Source organism: Suncus etruscus, chromosome 12 (assembly GCF_024139225.1).
Source record: "Suncus etruscus isolate mSunEtr1 chromosome 12, mSunEtr1.pri.cur, whole genome shotgun sequence".
NCBI lineage: Eukaryota > Metazoa > Chordata > Mammalia > Eulipotyphla > Soricidae > Suncus > Suncus etruscus.
This window is the reverse complement of record NC_064859.1, coordinates 59119404-59139862: the sequence shown is the minus strand read 5'-3', so window position 1 is coordinate 59139862 and position 20459 is coordinate 59119404. Positions and strand designations below refer to the sequence as shown.

Here is a 20459-nt window from a genome sequence, read left to right as displayed (position 1 = left end):
GGAGAGAAGAATGACTCAAGTAATTTCTGGAAAGCAGCAAGACTTGGTTGAAGGCAGGAACTTCCACAATACCCAGTGAAGAGTTCAAGGATAACCAGATTTACAATGCAGGTTGAAACTCAGGTTCTTCCTGTCACCTTTTAGGTCTTATTTATTTCACTTAACATAATGACCTTAAGATTCATCTCTGTGTCAGCATTCCTATCCCTTTATAGAGCCTGAGTAACATTCCCTTACATATGTATATAACATCTGCTCATCATTCATTCATCAATGGACACATAGCATGTTTCTACTTCTTGGTGCTATGGAAAATGCTGCAATGAACACAAGTGTGAAAATATCTCTTCAATGTTGCAATTACTGCAATAACTGCTTACTCAAGATGATTCTTTTTTTTTTAAACGGAATTTTCTATTTTCAGGCCTGAACAGGGTCAGGGAGAGTTCAAAGGGCTGAGCATAGGTTTTGCATGCAGGAGCTTCATGTCTGATATCCAGCACCACATGGTACCCCCAAGCACTAAGCTAAGCATGGAAAGGGCAATGGTCTCAAAACAAATAATTACTAATAATTTTTCAAAAATTGGTCTTTGGGACCAAGGGGACAGCTCAAAGTATTGGGGCAATGTCTGGCATGCTGGAAACCTCTGGTCCAATCCTTGACAACACATAGTCCATGAGCACTACTGGGACTGAATTCTGAGCACTGAGTTGGTAGCAGTCCCTAATCACCACTGGGCATGGTTCTTTTTTTTTTTTTTTTTTTTTACATTTTTTTAATTAAACACCTTAATTACATACATGATTGTGTTTGGGTTTCAGTCATGTAAAGAACACCACCCATCACCAGTGCAACATTCCCATCACCAATGTCCCAAGTCTCCCTCCTCCTCACCCGACCCCCGCATGGTTCTTAAAAAAGTAAAATGCCAGATAAAACCAATATTTTGTCAACGTTGAGTATATTAAACATTGGCAAAAAAAAAATCATTAAGTCCCCAAGAAGGAAACTTCAAAGAAGAAACACCTTTGGAAACTCAGCTTGAATCTGGAAAGATTATCCACACCCCACCCCTCCTCCACACATTCATTTAAGCCATGAAAGTACCCATTTTGCTGAACTTGGCGAACTTCTGGCCAACTTCCTCCCCATTTTCTCATGGCCATCTAGAAACTATGAATGTTGTGTACTATCAGTTTGAAAAATCATTATGAATCTAAGGAGTCAATTTTATTATATGGTATCAATCATAACACAAATGTATTCCAAATAAACTATACTAGACTTAGAATCAAACACTGTTTGGTTGAACCTGAACAACAATCAAAGTGAACATCAACAGTGAAGAAAAAAGTAACCAGCAATGGACAATACCTCACCCAAAGTCAAATTCATAGAAACAAAAGGAAAGTATTTACTGGGGCTGGGAGATATAGGGAGTGATGGGTAGCAGGAGACAGACTATAAGAATAGTGAAAAGGCTGGGCCAGAGAGATAGCACAAGGGTAGGGTGTCTGCCTTGCACGCAGCTGACTGAGGACGGGCTATGGTTAGAAACACAGCATCCCTTATGGTCCCCCCAGCCTGCCAAGAGTAACCTCTGAACGCCACTGGGTGTAACCCAAAAACAAAAACAAAAGAATAGTGAGAAGGTCTTTAAGACAATAGTCTTGCTTTCTTTTCCGGAGGCTAGCTCTAGCCGGCATGGGGTCTGGGGAGTCCCAAGGCCTAAGGCTCTCTCTCTAGTTTGGGTGTGCTGGGAGCCTTGGTAGGCCCCAGCCGTCCCCTCTCCTGTCTCCCGGCCTCCAGGCCTTCCTGGGGTGGCAGCCCCGGCAGCCAGACAAGGTGGGTGTTGGGTGGTCCTTCCTGGAGGGGGTCCCAAGCTTTCCCCGCCCTTCCCCAGTGAAGGGGGGGGAGGCACAGGGAGGAGGGCAGGTAGATCCTGACTTCCAGTTCTCTACCGAATTCTTTCTTGATCTGGAGGCTAGCTCTAGTGCAATTTCTTCCTAGTCTACATGTTCAAAACCGCGCGGGGGGCGCCGTATATATTAATAGTATATCCTATCCTTATGTTATGTTTTGTATACGTAGAATGTCCATCTGGTATTCTGCCCTTTCGAACACCCCTGTAAAGCTCATTTTCACTCCTTAACTTTATCACCCCCAACCATCAGTACACCCCATGTACCTTTTGTAACTTCAGTACTTCACTGTCCTAATCACACACCAAATTGGTGCACTGGATTTAACAACCCCCAACTATTTTAAAAGACTTAAAATGGACTCGTATAACTTTTGAATATTATATGTCTATTTTCTTTGATAGCTATAACTCTTACTAAATATTCCCTATACAGTGAAGATTTTCCCCACTTTTTATCTTTTCTTCTCTCTGTGAGCTGTTCAATATGGAATATTCGGTGAAGGAGTCCCTCAGTTTAATGATTATGTTTAACCATGTCATGGGGATTTTTGACTTGTTCTTGTAGCCCCCATATGGGCCTATAATGCCATGTGGCACTATTCCTTGTTTGCATAGGCACATTAAAATGGGAAAATACTATACATACAAATAAGTTCTTATCTAATAGAGGTAGGAACACAGAAATCTTGTAGAGCAATGGGTCCTTACACCCTGAACATTTGACATAATGACCTGGCACAGACCTCAGAAGAATGGCAATTCTCCATTCACCCCTGAACCAGGGAAGTAACTATGAAACATCCAAGGTCATTTATAACATCATCTGGAAGCAATCCTCTACCAGGGAAGACCCTACTGCTGCTCTGACATTGACCTGCCCAAAAGAGACTTCCCTCAACACTAAGAATACTTGACAACAATGACCTGCTTACAGGACAGTGCTCTCTGCATTACCCTTTTATTGTGAGGTGAAACTAGAGGACACTCTACGGTCTACACCATCCTGACTTCAATTTAGGATATGCAGATTCAAGGATCTTTACTACAGAAACATGATACCAACAACAGAGACTGCGTGAAAAATAAAAGTGTATTGGCACTACAGACAATGACTTGGATTGGACAAACTAGTTGCCTGGAGACTAGAGTTGGTCTTCTGCTAGGAAACTTCAGGGGTAGGGTCTCCTTGTATTTAGGCCAAGGCTTTTCCTTTCCATGTCCCTCATATTTTGGTGGGCCTATGCAAACAAAAACTGCAACTCTAACACCGTTTTTACGGTGCTCCTTTGAGTCTAATCCTTTAAAACAACCCACTTAAACTTTTGAGGTTAACTTAAACTAATATGCATATGCAAGGAAATATAAGAAAATACTATGCCTTCAAAGTTTAAGGAGTTATGTAAGTTTTATGGCCTTAGATTGCTTTGTGTACCGCTAAGAAATGTTATAATGTACTATAATCTGGGGACTTGAGGGACAAAGTAATTGTACATGGGTTCTATTTTACTTTTCTTAATGTTCTTTGGGTTTTCTTCTAAGAATTCTGTTTATGGGTGATTGTCCTTCCACTGTAACTTTACCTTGTCCTCTTTCTTTGCATCTTTGTTCTTACAATTAAAAATAAATTTATTAAAAAAAAAAGACAATAGTCTTAAGTCTGTAATACTATAAGAAGGTCAGAGAATCTAATTATAACATTATGATAGCAGCTATAACACTCTTGGTGAATTAGAAATTTGCAGAGGGCGGAAACATTTGTTTCAGATACAACTACATATGAAGATGGAGGAGTTCACTTACTGAAGCTGTTGATTTTAACCCTTTTATACCTGTAGAATTGAAGGAGGTTGTTCTCTCACAAAAAAGAGATCTGTTGGCCACTATCATGAACACTTTAAATAGATGTTAATTTTATCTCCACTAATTAATACAATTTCAGGGAAGGGAGTTATCTGCAGCTGAGGATGAACAGTACTTGGCCCTGCAGTAGCAGGCAAAAGGCGTTTTCAGACAGTGCACAGCTATAGCAACCAATGGACACAGAAGCAATCCCTTACTATTTCCAGGGGCTTGGAGGCCCGGATCTTCTTTTTCTATAACCATGAAAGTAACTGCAACTTTTTAATAACATAAAACAGCAAAATGTAAATGTCACAAGTCTTCTCATTCTTACCATGATTGAGTTACAGTAATAAATAGCTGGTCTTTGCCTCACCTACCTTGATCAGTTCCAAATCTCTGGCTGATTCTGCAACGTGAAAGGGCATAACAAGTAACGTAAGTAAGAAAACCCCCTTATCCCCTCCCTGTCACCCACCTGGCTCTTGGCATTCCACTGGACAGAAGCAACCAAGATCCCCAGAGTTGTCCAGCACTATGTCTCCATTCCAGAGACTCACTGTTCTAGGTAGTCCTATTTCCTGGGGAAAAAAAATTTTTTTGGAAATCCTTGTATGCCTAATTCTGGGGCTGGGGTCTTCCTTCTGCCAAATGTCTGGTTTCCTTTTCCAGGCCTGCCTCTGAGCACTAAATGAACTGCAGGCATCTCCGAAAGGAGTCTGATCCCAGAGTGACCCCTTGACTCTGCTGTGTCAGGAGCATTTCTCTCCTTCATGGATCATCTTACCTGCATGCTGCCAGCTGCCCCTGTCAGTCAGCCCTTTCTGAGATCCGTACTATGTGCAGTCTCGTGGGGAGGACCAAAGAACTGCAGCTTTGTGGTTTCCTCCTTTCCCTGCATTTTTGCCTGAATATGTAAGTAGACTGTGGGTCTTGCTGTCCACTCTGATTTGGAACAAAACGTCTACAGGTTGGTTGGCTTTAAGTACTTCAACCTACAGACTTCTCCCAAGTCTACATCTGCTTCCACAGCCTTTCCCTGCTGCCTAATGAAAAATCTCCATTTGGAGATCTATTTTGCCTTTCACACTTAACATGTCCAGAGCAAAACTCTTGGTTGTCCCCACCAAATACAGGAAAGAACAAGTGAAATCAATAAGGACCACCTGCATCTTCCACATGAAACACATTTGATTTACCAGACATATCAAAGAACCATCTATCTAGTCCTCAGGTCAAAAATCTTGCAGTATCCCACAGATGCAGCTGCCTCCCTTCCCTTCCTATTATCAGCAAAGCTTGTGGGCCACTTCCATAAGTGTCCTGGGTGCTGTCTTCACCTTCTCTCTCCTGGCTCTTTTCACTAAGACTCAGCCATCTCCATCTACCTTGACCCATTCCCACCCCTCCCTGTGTAAATGCAGAGGGGCACCTCTATGTGTCACTCCACTGCCCAAACCTAACAATAGCTACCAATCTCAGCAGAATAGAATCCAAAGCTTTGTCCAAAGCCTAAAATAACCTGACCCTGGTCTCTCTATCCAAATTCAAATCAGCTTGCTCCTTAGGCCGTGCTACTCCTCAGAAAGGAGGTAAGCACTTTCTTACTGTAAAGCTTCTGCCTGGAACATTCTTTCCCCAGATATTTAATTACCTGCTTAACTTTCTGTCTCTTGTTCTGTTCAGGTTTCTGTTTGCATATCCCTGGTCCATGCCTCACAGTCCCTCTTTCACAATCCATCATGAGTAAATTCAACTATCAAGCCCGCACACCAACTTTCATAAAAACAGTGCCCCAGCCAGTGTTGCTGCCACTTGGTGGCCCCATTTCCTCTCTGCCATGGCTCTTAGCAGTATTTCACCCAGTTGTGCTAATCGTTTTCTTTGCTGAGTGAAGGTCCTGGAGAACAAGGACTCCAACTCCTTTACACAGAGTATGGAGGAGGAAGCCGAGCTCCAGTGTGTCTTTGGCATTTGCCGAAGAGACTAGAGAAGAGACTGACTAAGTGGCCTGTAAATGCTCTTTATGCAGCTGGTGAGTGAACCATCAACACAACAGGCTGTTCCTCATCGAGTCTGGATTTGGAATCACACTCAAGATGCTTTAACTAAAACAATCTTTTACCTTTTGGTGTAGCTATTGTTACTATACATAATAAGGGCTCTTTACTCACCATGGCAGCCATAGAAGAACTGCAACTAAAAACAACTCTCTACTCTTTCTTTTTTTTTTTTTTTTTTTTTTTTTGGTTTTTGGGCCACACCCGTTTGATGCTCAGGGGTTACTCCTGGCTATGTGCTCAGAAATCGCCCCTGGCTTGGGGGGACCATATGGGACGCCGGGGGATCGAACTGCGGTCCTTCCTTGGCTAGCGCTTGCAAGGCAGACACCTTACCTCCAGCGCCACCTACCCGGCCCCAACTCTCTACTCTTCAGCTATTGTGAGTAAAAAAGAACAGGGTATATATACACATGACATTCAGTCAATAAGAACAATTCTTTTTAGCAAGAGCTAATGAGAAATAAAAGTAATATAATGTATTTAATGACTAAAAAGGCTAGCTTAAGACTAGATTATATCACTAGCAAAATAACACAAGAACCATTAATAAAATTGCAGCACTTAAAAAGAATGTTTACTTTTTTAACCCCCCAATTTAAAATCTTCTTATTGAAGACTGAAATAGCACAAAATGCATATGGCTTTTTCATTCAATAGAGCAGTAAAAAAATGTCAGGTTTTTTTTTTTTAATAAATAGTATTATTTATCATGGGCACAGTAAAAGATCCTGCTTTAATTAAACAGAGAACGTGGATTCCTAAGTAGAAATCGTCAATTTTCATGGGTTAAGATACAGTGACACAGACATATTAAGAAGCCATTGTAAGCAGATTGGATAAGGACAAAGGACTGGTGCCCTGAAAACCAAAAATCTCTGGTCAATGAGAAAAAGCAGCAAGCAAAAAATGCGGTCACTGCATGAAGGGCAGCACAAATGGTGAATGAACATAGGAAATGCTGAGTTGCATTATAATGAGCCCAGGAACACAGCATTTCACAGAAGGAAGATGAAGGAAGAAAGATTGTATTCAGAAAACTCTGAAGCAATGGGAATCCTTGCTTCACGGAATCAGGCTGTGTGAGTAGAAGAAAGGGGAGCACTCTGGAGAACCAAGGGAGGGGGGGATAATTTGGAGAGCTGAGCACTGACAGCCACAGAACACTCAGTGATTCTACTCCCAGAGGTGATTGCCAGGTGTGCAGTCTGGAAGCACAATATGCTTGGGTCTTGCCACCCCAGACAGGTAGCCCAGCCATAGGACAAAAGTGACCAGAGCAGAGTCTGACAGCTTGAATCACTTCACAAGGCAAGTAAAGACAAGTCCTTAAAACTTGAATTTTTAACAAAATGGGATGTTGGAGCAACAGTACAGTAGGTAGGGTGTTTCCCTTGCATGTGGCCTACAAAGATTCAATTCCTAGCACCCTGTATGGCCTCCTGAGCGCACCAGGAGTGCTCCATGAATACTGAGCCAGAATACACCCTGTACACTACCGGATGTGGCCAAAAGAACAAGAAACAAAATGCCATGGCTAGGGAGATGTCCCAAAGGGTTGGAGAGGGAGGCCAGGGCTCGATTCCCAAGTAACAAGCTGGGAGCAGTCCCTGAGCACCACCAGATGTGGTCTCTGGTCTCAAAGGGAGAGTACTCATGCTTTGCATGCATGAGGTCTGAGTTCAAGCTCCAGCATGGCCAAAAGGGGTCCTCCCTAAGCTATGTGGCAGAAGAAGTCCTGGAACACCTTTGGGTGTGACCTCCCAAAAACCAAAACCATAAAGCACTACATCTTTCCTATATGGCCCATTTCCAAAGGGCAGAACAAGCTAACAGCTCTCACATGCACATAATGAAACTAACTTTGGAAAACAGAGAATGAGAGGAGTAAATGTGGATAGAAGCTGCAAGGCTCCTCATACCAATTCTCAATAAATAGTCCTACAAACCCTCCCCCTTTGAACCCCCAGACTCAGTGTATCTCTCCACCTTAAGCAAAAGCTGTCTGGAGACTTCCCACAGACAGCAGAAGTGGGAAAGAAGTTTTGATGGCAGCTAGGCATGAGACACACCTCTCACAGGGCCAAGATCACTGTGGCACTGATAAAGTGAGGAACAGTGAGATCCTTTATGTACTATGGTGACAGAGATCCTCTAACTTGGGGCTTGCTCTTTTAAGAACCCAGCTACTATGCAAAGAAGGAGAAAACCATAGATGGTGGTGCAGAGGAGGAACACAGGCTGGAATTTGGGTTCTGATGATAAAAGTCATGTCCGCTCTTCCCAGCAGCAGCTGAAACCCCAGGCAGCCTGCAGCATGCACACAGAAACCTGTGAGCAGTTTCCAGAGAAAGAGGGTGATACAAGAGCTATGACATTCTTACTCTTTCCCCAGGTCCTCAGCAAACTCCCATCTTTTCACACCAGGGCTCTGGCAATATCGGGGAAGGAAAGGTAGGGGGTGGGAGTGGGAGTGATCCCTGGCCCTACTGAGCTGAGACTCTGGTGTGGGGTGAGTGAACTTCTAAGCTGCTGCCAGTCTGTCTGCCATGTTTAACGCTTCTCCCCAGGAGTGCAGAGAAATGACAGCTTTGGAGATACTCCAACAGAAGACCAAGCCATCTGCTTTTCCAGGAGGAAGGCTAGAATTGGCCTGCCCACACTTTGGCCCAGGTAGGTCTCCGAACAGTGCCCAATACTCTGCTCAGGGAGTGCCACTAGGCATCTGACTGAGAATCCTCTTCCTTTCTCCAAGGAACAGCTAAGATCCAAAGCAACCATGGAGTGAACCAATGCTCCTATAGGTCAAGCTCAACTGTGAGGCAGGCAGGCAGGCAAATGTCACTCCCCCTAATCCCAGAGACACCTGGGTGGGAGCTAGATTCAGGCCAACAGGAAGAACTGGCACTTTCTGCTACGACCTACTTCTGTCGACACTGCCCTCACTAACTCAGCACCCAAACCACTCTCTGTGGAGGAGAACTTTCACAGTCCACTTTATTCTGGTGATCGCTGGCTGTAACAACACAATTGCCAAAGAGAATAATTATTATAAAAGTTAGGAGGAAAACAGATCCTGATAAGATGAAACCTAAAACTCAAGTCACTGTCCTCTGATTAGCTAAATAACAAAAACCAATGACAGAAAAGGTGGAGACAAGAAATCCTTGGGATCACCGCACTACCCCTGCCTTGTGTCTAGTGTGCAAGGAACACTAGATTCACATTAGGAACTGCTCAACACTTGCCCATAACCACTCCTTGAATTCATATTTGTCATTTGCTAGTGCTGGGTCCATAAAGCAATTTTCATAATGCCACTACAATTACTTTTCCTACTTTGAGGTATTTACTTTATAAAAAAAAAATGTTGTGCATTTAATGTGCACACTTTGTAAGGCAGGGCACATACTGTAATATCTCCACAAACACTGTAATAAACATGTCATCATCTTCAAAAGACTGTCCTTGTCCAAATCTAGTTTACTTTTAATTTTATCTTTTAAATTTATTTTTGGTTTGGGGGACCACATCTGGTGGTGCTCGGGAATTACTCCTGGCAGAACACAGATGGTGCTGGGAATCAAATCCAAGTCAGTAGTCTGTAAGGTAAATGTCATATCCACCTTAATATTTCTCTGGGCCTCTCTAGTTAACCCTGACCCTACAACACCACAAACAAAGTAGGACTGAAAAGGTTTTTTTGTTTTCTAAGAAAGAAAAAACCAAGTCTTTCGCCCTTCTTACTCTGAACCCTATTGCCAAGTGTAGTCGTGGGTGTTTCTTAGCCTGGTTCCTTAAGTCTATGTCACTGACACATCTAGCCCTGAGACTCTGAAGTGGGAACAGAGCTACAGGGTCAGCATTTCTGCCCTTTGGCATGTGGAGACATGCCAGGGTCACTATCCAAAACTGTACTGTATTTGGCAAATACATGATCTCTTCTGATTCATTTCCTTCCTTTTAAGAAGGGTGGAGGGACATATCAAATGGTTTTGAAGAGTTCCTGAAAGTTGCTCTGCATATTACAATTTTACTATTAATTTAATCCATAAAATAAATTAGAAAATAGCTCCTACATTCTCTTAAAGACAAAGGGTGGTATGTATGCATGGGGTGGGGCAGGAAATTAGGGGAAAGGGAAACAAAGACACCAAATTTTCTTGTATTTTTAAAAAGTGTTTCTCCAGGTTCTAGGAAGCTGCACTGCTAGCGGGCAGGCCAGCGGAGGATGCTCATCATCCCAGCAGGCCAGCGGAGGCGAGGAACAGAATGCTCATCAGCGAAACAATCACCTCACCATGAGAAAATCATTTTGCTGCTACATACAGTTTCTGAGAGATTTACTCCATACAAAGGTGCTATGAGATTGGTAAGGGACCACAGGTACAAGCCTAGAAGACAGAGCTTTCACCTCCATCATTCTCTTTCCAAAGGTCTGTCAGAATCACCAGAACAAGAAGGCAGTCAGTTGAGCTAGGGTAAGTCCATCACTCCATGCCCTTTCTACTTTGGCAGACTTGGCACCTTCCAGTAATAATTACAGCTTTCTAAACAGAAGACTAAGAGAGGGAAAGAGGCTCAAAGGGCTGGGGCATGCTTGCACAAAGAATACCAAGCTTGATCGCTGGCACTCTACAGTCCCCCAAGTGCCAGTAGACCTGGAGCACTGAGTTGGGAACAGCCTCCAAGCACCTATAGGTGTGGTTACAAGAAAATTAAAGAATGGGACTTGTATGTAAAAAAACATCTTTCTGGGGCCTGGAGAGATAGCACAGCGGCGTTTGCCTTGCAAGCAGCCGATTCAGGACCAAAGGTGGTTGGTTCGAATCCCGGTGTCCCATATGGTCCCCCATGCCTGCCAGGAGCTATTTCTGAGCAGACAGCCAGGATTAACCACTGAGCAACGCCGGGTGTGGCCCAAAAACCAAAAAAATAAAAAAAACCATCTTTCTAAGAAATTTCTGTGGGAGAAAAATGCATTACCAGGAGTCTCCAAAGACAAGAGTAAACTTAGGATAACTTTACTAGTGCATAAACACTGATAAAATTAAACTTGAAGGTAATAGAAATATAAGAAATAAAATTTTCTTTTCTAGAATAGTGCTAGATAGCATTTTTATGAGTTTAAGAGTGACAAATATGTTTAACTTCTCAATTGCTCCTGCGAAATGAAACCAAGGCTGCTCATGGTAATAGAATAAAAAATGATATATAAAAGATTAAAGTTGTTATCAGCTTAAAATGGCTGTTGTAAATATATGTTTTATGAAAGTCATAAAATTATAAAGCAAAATCCTACAACTGCAAGACAAAGGAATACACAGTAACATGTGTGTATATATATATATATATATATATATATATATATATACACACATTCAGAAAATCAAAGAAAATTACAAAATGTATCAACAGAAAATAATTAACAAAATAGAAAGAGTAAGTTCATACCTATCAATAAAAACTTTCAATGTAAATGAACTCACCTCTCCTTTCATAAGATACTGAATGGCTGCATGGATAAAAAACTGCAGAGCCATCATAAGATGGGGAGAAAAATAAAAGGATAAAAGTGAGAGGGAAGGGGCCAGTACACCAACGGCAATGATATTAGTACTCTGCTGGTGGATATGATACAGTAACATATATGTAAACAAGTTGAAACTGTATCCCTAACATATACAGCCTGGTAAATTAATATTATCTCAATAAAAAGAATAAAAATAGGGGCTAAAAAGACAGTACGGCAGGTCAGGTGCTTGCTGACTCAGATCTATCCCCAGAACCCCATATAAAGGTGAAAGAATTGAAATATTCCATGCAGATGTAAGCCACAAGTATGAGTAGCTACAGTTATCTCAAACTAGATTGGCTTTAAGCCATAGACTCTAACAAGAGGTAAAGGCTATAACATTAATGATAAATACAGGTCAATCCAACAACAGTATATAACATTTATGATCAACAAGACTACTCATAGACTGCAATAATAATATTTCTGTTTGTGTTTTTATTTTTGCCACACCCAACAATGTTCAGGGGTTACTCCTGACTTTGCACTCGGCAAGTGCTGTTCCTGTTGGAGTCACCAGTTCTTACTCTAATCAGGATATTTCTTCTTTGCATGTTTTTGTTCTACCTGGGCAGGAAGAACCTCCGGATTGGCCCCCTTTCCCTACTTCTCCACTCATGGGCATGGTCTTACTCTTCCCAATAAAGAACTCGGGTGAGAGAGATTTCTTGTGGTTTTGGTGCCAAAGCTAGTCTGTCTGCCTACCAGTAGTTACCTTTTCTCTGCTTTGCTGATAGCTTGTGTGAAGTTCCTGAACCGAACCTGTTTCATCTTCTAAACCTGTGTGGATTATTTCTTGTGTTGGCGTTGCTTCCAGTCCTGCATTCCCCAATTTCTCAGGATATGGGTTATGAGGATTGGGGGTATGAGGCTTCCACTATATCTGGTACCCTAACAGGAACTTCTTTCCACCGCCCCTCTCTACCACTAACTGTAGTGGAAGTGATGTGAGTCCAGATGGATGTAGAATGGGTCCAGCTAGTCCTTCCAAACCTTTAAAGACCTGCTCCTACTATTTTTCAGGCATTTCTAGAAATCAAAGAAAGCCTCTCCTATAGTTCCTACAAAGCAAACATTCTGATACAGAAAGCAGGCAGAGATATCATTAAGAAAGGAATAACCCGGATGAACAGAGATGCAAGGATCCTCAAAATTATAGTAGCATTTTATATTAGAATAAATAGCCTACTATTTATATGGTATCACAAAAGATTTCCAATAATATGTCTTGCAAAAGATAAACAAGACTGAAAGCACCACGTTTTCTGACTTTAACTATTATATTACAAACCTATTAATAATCAAAGTTATAATGATGATGTGAAACCAGGCACAAATCTATTAATTAGTTTAGATATAAATCCAAATTTATATCCAGCCAATTAATTTATCAATAAAAGAAAAAATTATGTTTCTTTAATGGCATTAGAAGTAAAGGTAAATAAACTATGTCAAACTAAGAAGTTGCTTCTAATACAGTCAACCATACAGTGAAAAGCAGCCTAGAAAATGAGAGAAAGAAGCTGCAACTGAGAAACTGTTGAAAAGTAGTTATTAAGGACAGGTAGCCCTGTAACATGAGGAATCATACAAGAGCTTAGTCCTAAAAATATATTAAACTCATACAACTTAATAACAAAAACACAATCTTATTTCTTTTAATGGGCAAACCACATTGAGATCTCTTCACCCATGTGAGGATGCCAATTACCAAAAAGATTTGAGTAGTTGGCAAGGATAGAGAGAAAAAGAATCCTTGTACACTGTAAATCAGAGAAATCACTATAGAAAACAATATGCAGTTTCCTCAAAAAATTTTAAAAACACGGTACCATATAATCTGACAATTTTGAACACAGATCCAAGGGAAATGAAAATCTCAATTCACTGCAGCATTGTTCATAATACCCAAGCCATGGAAACAACCTAAGTGCCCTTTAGAGATGAATAGATAAAAATGTAAAATATCTGCATATATACTCGTGCACAATAGACTCTTTGAGCTACGTGCAAAAGGAAAATCATTCCTTTTGTACAACATGATGCTCCCTGAAGGCATTAAGCTATGTGAAGTAAGTCCAAAGACTTCTCTACATAGCATCATGTTTACTTGAAACCTAAGGAAAAATAACAAACTCACAGCAGTAAAGTGTTTGTTAAGTTAGGGGGAATTGGGAGAGACTGATAAAGGGTACAAGCTCTCAGAAAGAAAAAAAAAGATAGAGAAGTCTTAGTGTTTCAGTGTAAAACAGTTGCCAAAAGTGCACTGTAAAACTAAAATGTGATATAAGAGGTAAACTTAGCTATTCTTTTGCACATCATGAAAATCAAAATTGTGAGAAAATACATGGTGGAGAGATGGTGGGATTCTTTTATAACACAGGTATACATTTAATCACCATGATGCACAGTTTAAAATCTCACCATTTTTGTTTTGTTTTATTTTAGTTTTGTTTTGGGACCATATATGACAATGCTCAGGTGTTACTCCTGGCTCTTTACTCAGGAATTACTTCTGGTGGTGCTTAGGGTAACATATGGGATGCAGGAAATTGAACCTGTGTTGGTTACATGCAAAGCAAGAGCCCTTCTCATTATACTACTTCTTCAGCCCCCTAAAATCACAGAACTTTATTTACCAATAACTGAGTTTAGGAAATGCAGTTCTCATTTATTTAGTCCTTAAATCATGTCACATAGCCTTAATTTTTTCACCCCATAACATCAGCATCTACATTTGTATTATAACTCTTCTCTCCTTTCAAGAGAAGTAACTTTACAAAAAGGTACATCCCTAGCAGATCATACAAAGACATTGCTGACCCCCAGTAAATACCAGGTAACCCCTAAAAATAGTGACTAACAATCAACTTTCAATAATATGGAGGAAGAAATAAGTGTAGAATTTCTATTTAACCTAATAAAGCTGGCACAAGTGGAATGTGGCTACTGTGCTGTTCCCACGCTTTCAACTCCCCAAAGTACACAGATCAAGGGCAGGGAGTTTCAAATTCTTGGCACCTTAACTACAAAGTGTGGGGGCAAACTTTGCGGAGAGGAGATTGTGGGGTAGAAAACAGCTCAGCAGGAACAGGCTTAAGGACCACACCAATCACTCTGAAATACAGCTCAGTTACACTGCTGGCTCCACAGTCCTGAGTAACTGAAAGCAGGGGTTGAGCTGGGCCAGTGGGAACCCTGAACATGCAATAAACTTTGAAACAGATCTATACTACACACACTATCCTACAGTTGACTCTCTTAAGCAAGCATAGCTTTCACTATGTTAAGTTATACTGGTGCTCCAGAACAGGCCAAACGGAAGTGCAAACTCAGATGTAACTCCTTTCTTAGTGTCACATCAAAAGGCGCTAACCCAAGAGTCTATGCCTATATCTGCTTCCACGTCTTGCCTATTTAAATAACTCTAAGACCCTACACTATATTCCCCTCTGATTCATCCAGCAGCACCCCATTTAAAGTACTCCATGACACCCCTTGTTCTTTGAAACCCACTCCAAAAACCCTCGGTGCTTAAGACTCCAGAGGGTCAAGTTCACCAGACTCCAGTGCCAGGGACTCCCTAGAGCTGTTACCACAAACTCTGAGCTCCTGGGCCCTGCCCCATTCCCTAAGAGCAGAAGAAAGGGTGCCCAGAACTGTTTTAGAATCTGTTTATGTAGCAACTGAAACTGGTGCTAAAAAAGATCATTGTGAGAAAAACAGCCTGGGACTCAGCTGGTGTTCACAGTGCTATATAAATGGATACAGCTAATGATTTTCCAACAGAAAAAAAAATTTTTTCCTTTTACTAAATCACTAAAAATATTTATTTACTTTGTTTATTGTTTTTGTTTTGGCAGCTCTCAGGGGGTCATTCCCCAGCTTGTTTGGGGGACCCAGGCAGTTCTCGGGATAAAACCCAGGACTCCCACATGCAAAGAATGCACTAAAGACCTTTAACCTATTATCTACTGCCCCACCCACCCCAACAAAGTTTAATAGGTAAATCAAGGTCAAAATCCTGATCTCCCAAACTTAGAAAAGTAATTCTTCAGGTTACAGGGCAGAAATATTTTTAACAGTGTATATTTCTGATCAGCTATGACTGGCTCTCCACTAACTAACAGCCAGCACCCCCTCTGGGTGTCATGATTCCAAGTCTCATGCCTGGCATTCAGGCAGGATAACTGCTGAGAGAGACAAGCTATTCCTTCCCTTCAGGGTAGTCCTTCTTACTGACATCAGAAACTTTCTGAAGAAATCATATCAACTCATTCATTCTATTATTGTTGACCAATTCAGACTTGAGGATCTGTCCTCATTTCCAGTTTCTAGTCACAAACCATATGACAACACTTGTAAGAGACCAAGTCTGAAAGGCTGAACTTTAAAGACCACTTGAAAGAGTTGTGTGGATTCACTGATATGGGTTGGAGTTTTGTTGTTTGTTTTTCTTTTTCCCTTGTTTTTTAAAGTAATGAATGCCTCCCAGAACTGGAATTTAATGAAGGCTCTGTGAGATCTATCTTGCATAAGCTGGGAGTGCCCTTAGAGAAGGTGGGGATAGTAAGATCCAACAATAATTTGGGAAGGGCAGGATAGGATCAGGACAAGTTAAAGAACAGGGCCGAAGGGAGGCAGAAACTTGTGTTTCAAATTCTCAACTCCCACCATGCATCTAAGACCTGACAATTGTGATGAACACCACCTGTTTAATTAATAGGACACCCTCATCTTCTCCAGATTTTTCAAAAAAGGCCCAAACACTCAGACACGTAGTTCTATCCTGATGAAATGCTACATTTCAATTATTTTTTTGGGAGGATGAGGGGGAGGGATCACACCAGGCAGCACTCAGGGGTTACTCCTAGCTCTGCACTCAGTAATCCCTCCTGGCAGGCTCGGGGGACCATATGGGATGCCAGGAATTGAACCACTGTCTGTTGTGGGTTGGCCTTGTGCAAGGCAAAAGCCCTACTGCTGTGCTATCGTTCTGACTCTACATTTCAAATCTATGTTGTTCTAACTACCATGTATCACAGAGAAATGTAATTGGTCAAGATAAAAATAATCATTTAAGAATTTCATAGTGGGCCCGGAGAGATAGCACAGCAGCATTTGCCTTGCAAGCAGCCAATTCAGGACCAAAGGTGGTTGGTTCAAATCCCGGTGTCCTGTATGGTCCCCCGTGCCTGCCAGGAGCTATTTCTGAGCAGACAGCCAGGAGTAACTCCTGAGCACCGCCAGGTGTGGCCCAAAAACCAAAAAAAAAAAAAAAAAAAAAATCATAGTTGTTCTTATACAATGGAAAATTCTACTCTATATCAAATACATTTATAGAAATTGAACCAAGAAATTTGAGAGTCCAAAGTTAGAATCAAAAACAGTTGCTTTAAACTTTTGAGCAGATGTGAAAAGGATGCACCCTGCTGGGGTGGAGTCAGCTTTGGAGGTAAAAGCTGCTCCTAGGTGCCATGCTGAGAACATCTGGAACACCAGATGAGTTGGGTGACCAACAACAACTAAAAATATCTTATTCAAGCTTCCCAAACCATCTCTCAGGACAAAGGACTCTTTCTGTGATACACAGATGTGTTTTATCCAGTATGGATTACAACATGCACCAAGGGATCCTGTCAGATGTATAGAATCGCAGAAGCCTCTCCTATTCGCATGTATAGTTTACAAACATGTGCAAATCATAATATAGAAGCTCTTTTCACAAAGTTTTGTCAGTTAGCACCTTTTGAAAGAGGTATTACTTCTCTGCCTTAAAGTTCTGAAGAATCTTCTGTGGAATGAAACCACTACAAAAGGCACTATTACTGACTATTGCTGCCATTCTCAAATGCTCTGATTACTACATCTTCCAGAATGATGGCCAATGAGGCCCAAAAACTGAGGTCACAGCACCCATCTCTGCATTCTGCCTTGAGCCATCATATACCGAAGCAGCTGGAGCAAACATGGCATTTCTGCAATATCCCTGGAAAACTTTTATTTAACATGACTCAGAACGGCACTACCATTTGTCAATGCCAAACCTATAGTGCGAACTGAGTACCTGAAAACGAGCAGCAATTCTGCCTTTACTTTTTAAAGCAGAAAACTAGACTCACCTTTGGCACCCGGTTATAAGAGATGACTGGCAAAATGCAAAATTCCTCAAAAGGTGAAGCTTTCTGTCGGATGTACCTCAGAAAGTCTGAAGCTGCAGAAATTCTCCAAATTCTTGGCTCCAAGTCAAATCATAGCAGAAAACTATGATCTGGAAAATCACTTGTGTCTTCAGAGGAACATATGAAACCTGGAAAAAAAAACAACCACAGAAAAGTTCTTGCTTTGAACTGAAATAACTGCTTGACAAAACTCCTAATTATTTTTCCCAAACCAGTATTTTAGGTAGGCCCCAAAGGATGCTGCTTCTTCTACCCACTGACCTCTTCCACAAAGCAAGCTCCTATCCAGTCTGGCATCTGTCTTCCACTACCCAGGGGGGCTGTGGCTAAGGCCCAGAGGCCAACTGCACACTTGCTGAGAAAAAGAAGGCAGGTTGGCAGCCATCTCCCTCTTCAACCCGAAACCCCCAGCCCACTGTTTCAAGTCTTGGTGCTCTTCTCCCCAGTCCCCACCTGTACCTTTCCCAGGCAGAAAGCAAACTAGTGGGAGCGTCTTTAGAAAGACTGTGATAACACAGGAAATTTATGGAGATTCTTTGCAAGGTCTCTGGCACTAGGCTTTTGCTGAGAGAAGTTCAAGGGGCTGTACCATTATGAAGAGGAACCAGGCTTAAAGGACAGTGAAAAGCCTCAAGGACTGGAGTTTTGACTATAAATCTTCTAATCAAATAACTACTTTCAGTCATCTCTTCATTTTGAGGGGACCCTGAAGCTCTGTGGAGCTCTGAGCTCCCTAACATTTTTAATTACATTTCAAATCCTGAGAGGACTGGCCTGACAGATCACTGAGATCTATTCATTCATCCCTGGCATCATTAGGGCCCCAAACATGAGACACTCCACAGACAAGAAATCATCTTCTACTTTAGTCAAATAGAAAAAATAAATCCAATAGGCCTCTTCTGAAAATGTAAGTTCATACATTTTGATCAAGAACTGATATCTTCTTTATGCATTCTCTGGCATTATTTTAAAAGCAGAGGATCTTCAAGATTGAAATGATTTAATGCAAGAGAAAAATGATGACCTATATATACACCAGAATTTAGAAAACCATACCTGGGGAAAATGTTACCCAGATCCAACAACAATCATTGCCTCAGTCCCTGCAGAGGGTTTCTAAGGGACATTCAAGAGCTCTGAGCTGGATTCTTGACCAAGGAGTTTTCTTTCTCACTGTAGGCCATATATGTCCTTCATTAAAGCCTCCCACTAAATATGGTCACCACTGCAATGTATCTCTGTGCCAGAGTCCAAAGAGCTCTAAACACAAGAGATTGTACATTTTCAATCTTGCCAGGGCCCATCTTAGATATTTCTGCGACTGTTTGGATGGCCTGAATTCAGGCCTCCTTCTGAGTATCCATGAGCATCAGTAGTCATGTTTCCAGTAACCTTCTAGATGACTGCTAACTCTGTTTTGATGAGAGCTGACTTTCTGAGGCAAGAAAGAGTTTCCCTTAAATAGACTTTAAAGTTAGTTAACCTTCAGCACTCTGGCTCCACTGCAGCAAGAGCAAAGCTAATGTCTGAGCTGCTTATCTACAGGTCCAGAGCCAGAACATTCCCGGACTAAGCAGGCAACTCCTTGATACTGAATTCTCAGCATGGAGGGCCTAAAAGGGGGAAGGATAGGTGCTAATGGAGAAGCCCAATCAATGAATCAGGATGGTCAGGTCGATAAAGCACAAGTTCCTTAAAGTATTGATTTGGCCTCCAACTCCCTTTTCAGAAAAAAAGAAAAAGTCTATACAGCAGGCTCCCTGGAAATGTGGGAGAAAAAAAAAAAACCCCAAACACTTCCAAGTTCCTTTTGGGGTGCTCCAAAGAGCCCCACGCTGAAATATCCCACATCACCATGTAGACACAGGGAGGACTGCATTGCCCAGTTTGGGAAACAATGTCTTTTCGAAAGCTACTAGTGGCCATCTGGAATTCCCAGAGTAAGAAATGATAAAAAACAGCATTTTCTTGAGAAAAGCATCTTGCTGATAAATTGTCAATGCATTCAGCACACACCCTAAACAGATAAACAGGGATCAGAGGTCTACGTTGAAATGTTGAAATGCAGTCTGCCCACCACCCCTCCATTAACCCAGAATATTAACTGACCCAAAGCTCTGCAGGAGGCCGACTGTGTTGTAAGACTTGTAAGTTTGTCCACATTGCCAGGCAGGGCCCCCATACCACAGAGAGTTGAATCTGATTCAAGAACATTATTTTTTGCCAAATTTTTAAAACTAATTTTGTATTTGATTAAAGAACTGCGACTTACAAAGTTGGTAGTAGAGTTTTAGGCATATAATATCTCACCACCAATTCCATCACCAGAGTCAACTCCTTCCACCAGTGTTACCATATTCCATTAGCCCCCTTCAGCACCCTCACAGCCTGCCATCTTGACAGGAACATTAGTTTGGCAGTTGTAGCTTAGATCTCATGTTTTCAGTGTTGCTGAGCCTGTGCTTTGTTACACCACTCCCCCAACATCACCAAAGCCCAGGTCACTTTTCCCCCATTACTTCCCTTTCTCATCTTCCTTCCTTCCTTGGTTTCTTTCTGTCTTTCTCCTCCCTAAGCTCTGGGGTCAGTGGTGACCTAAGCATTCCCCCTACTACATTACATTTCCTATTGTTATTCTATATACTGCAGAGAATGCCTATGCAGCACACTCAAATAGGTGAATGCGAATTTTCCTTTAAAACATTCTCAGGACCAGAGTAATAGAATAATGGGTAGGGTGCTTGCCTTGCACACAGTAAATCTGGTTTTGATCCCAGCACCCCATAAGGTCCCCCAAGCCCACCAAGAGTGATCCCTGAGTGCAGAGTCATGAATATGTCATGAACATTGCTGGTTTGGCCTAAAACCCCAAA

General features: G+C 41.7%; 1 protein-coding gene and 1 long non-coding RNA gene across 2 annotated transcripts in view; one reads left to right on the top strand and one right to left on the bottom strand.

Moving 5' to 3' along the window:
- The window catches only part of NCK2 (NCK adaptor protein 2), a 129406-nt gene that overhangs the window by 48185 nt on the left and 60762 nt on the right, over window positions 1–20459 (bottom strand). The window contains exon 2 of the mRNA XM_049784425.1: window positions 17524–17711. The gene's annotated coding sequence lies outside the window, so the exon portion shown is untranslated. The remainder of the gene's footprint in view (window positions 1–17523; window positions 17712–20459) is intronic.
- The window catches only part of LOC126024022 (uncharacterized), a 338976-nt gene continuing 321996 nt past the window's right edge, over window positions 3480–20459 (top strand). The window contains exon 1 of the long non-coding RNA XR_007500870.1: window positions 3480–3575. This is a non-coding gene — a long non-coding RNA (uncharacterized LOC126024022). The remainder of the gene's footprint in view (window positions 3576–20459) is intronic.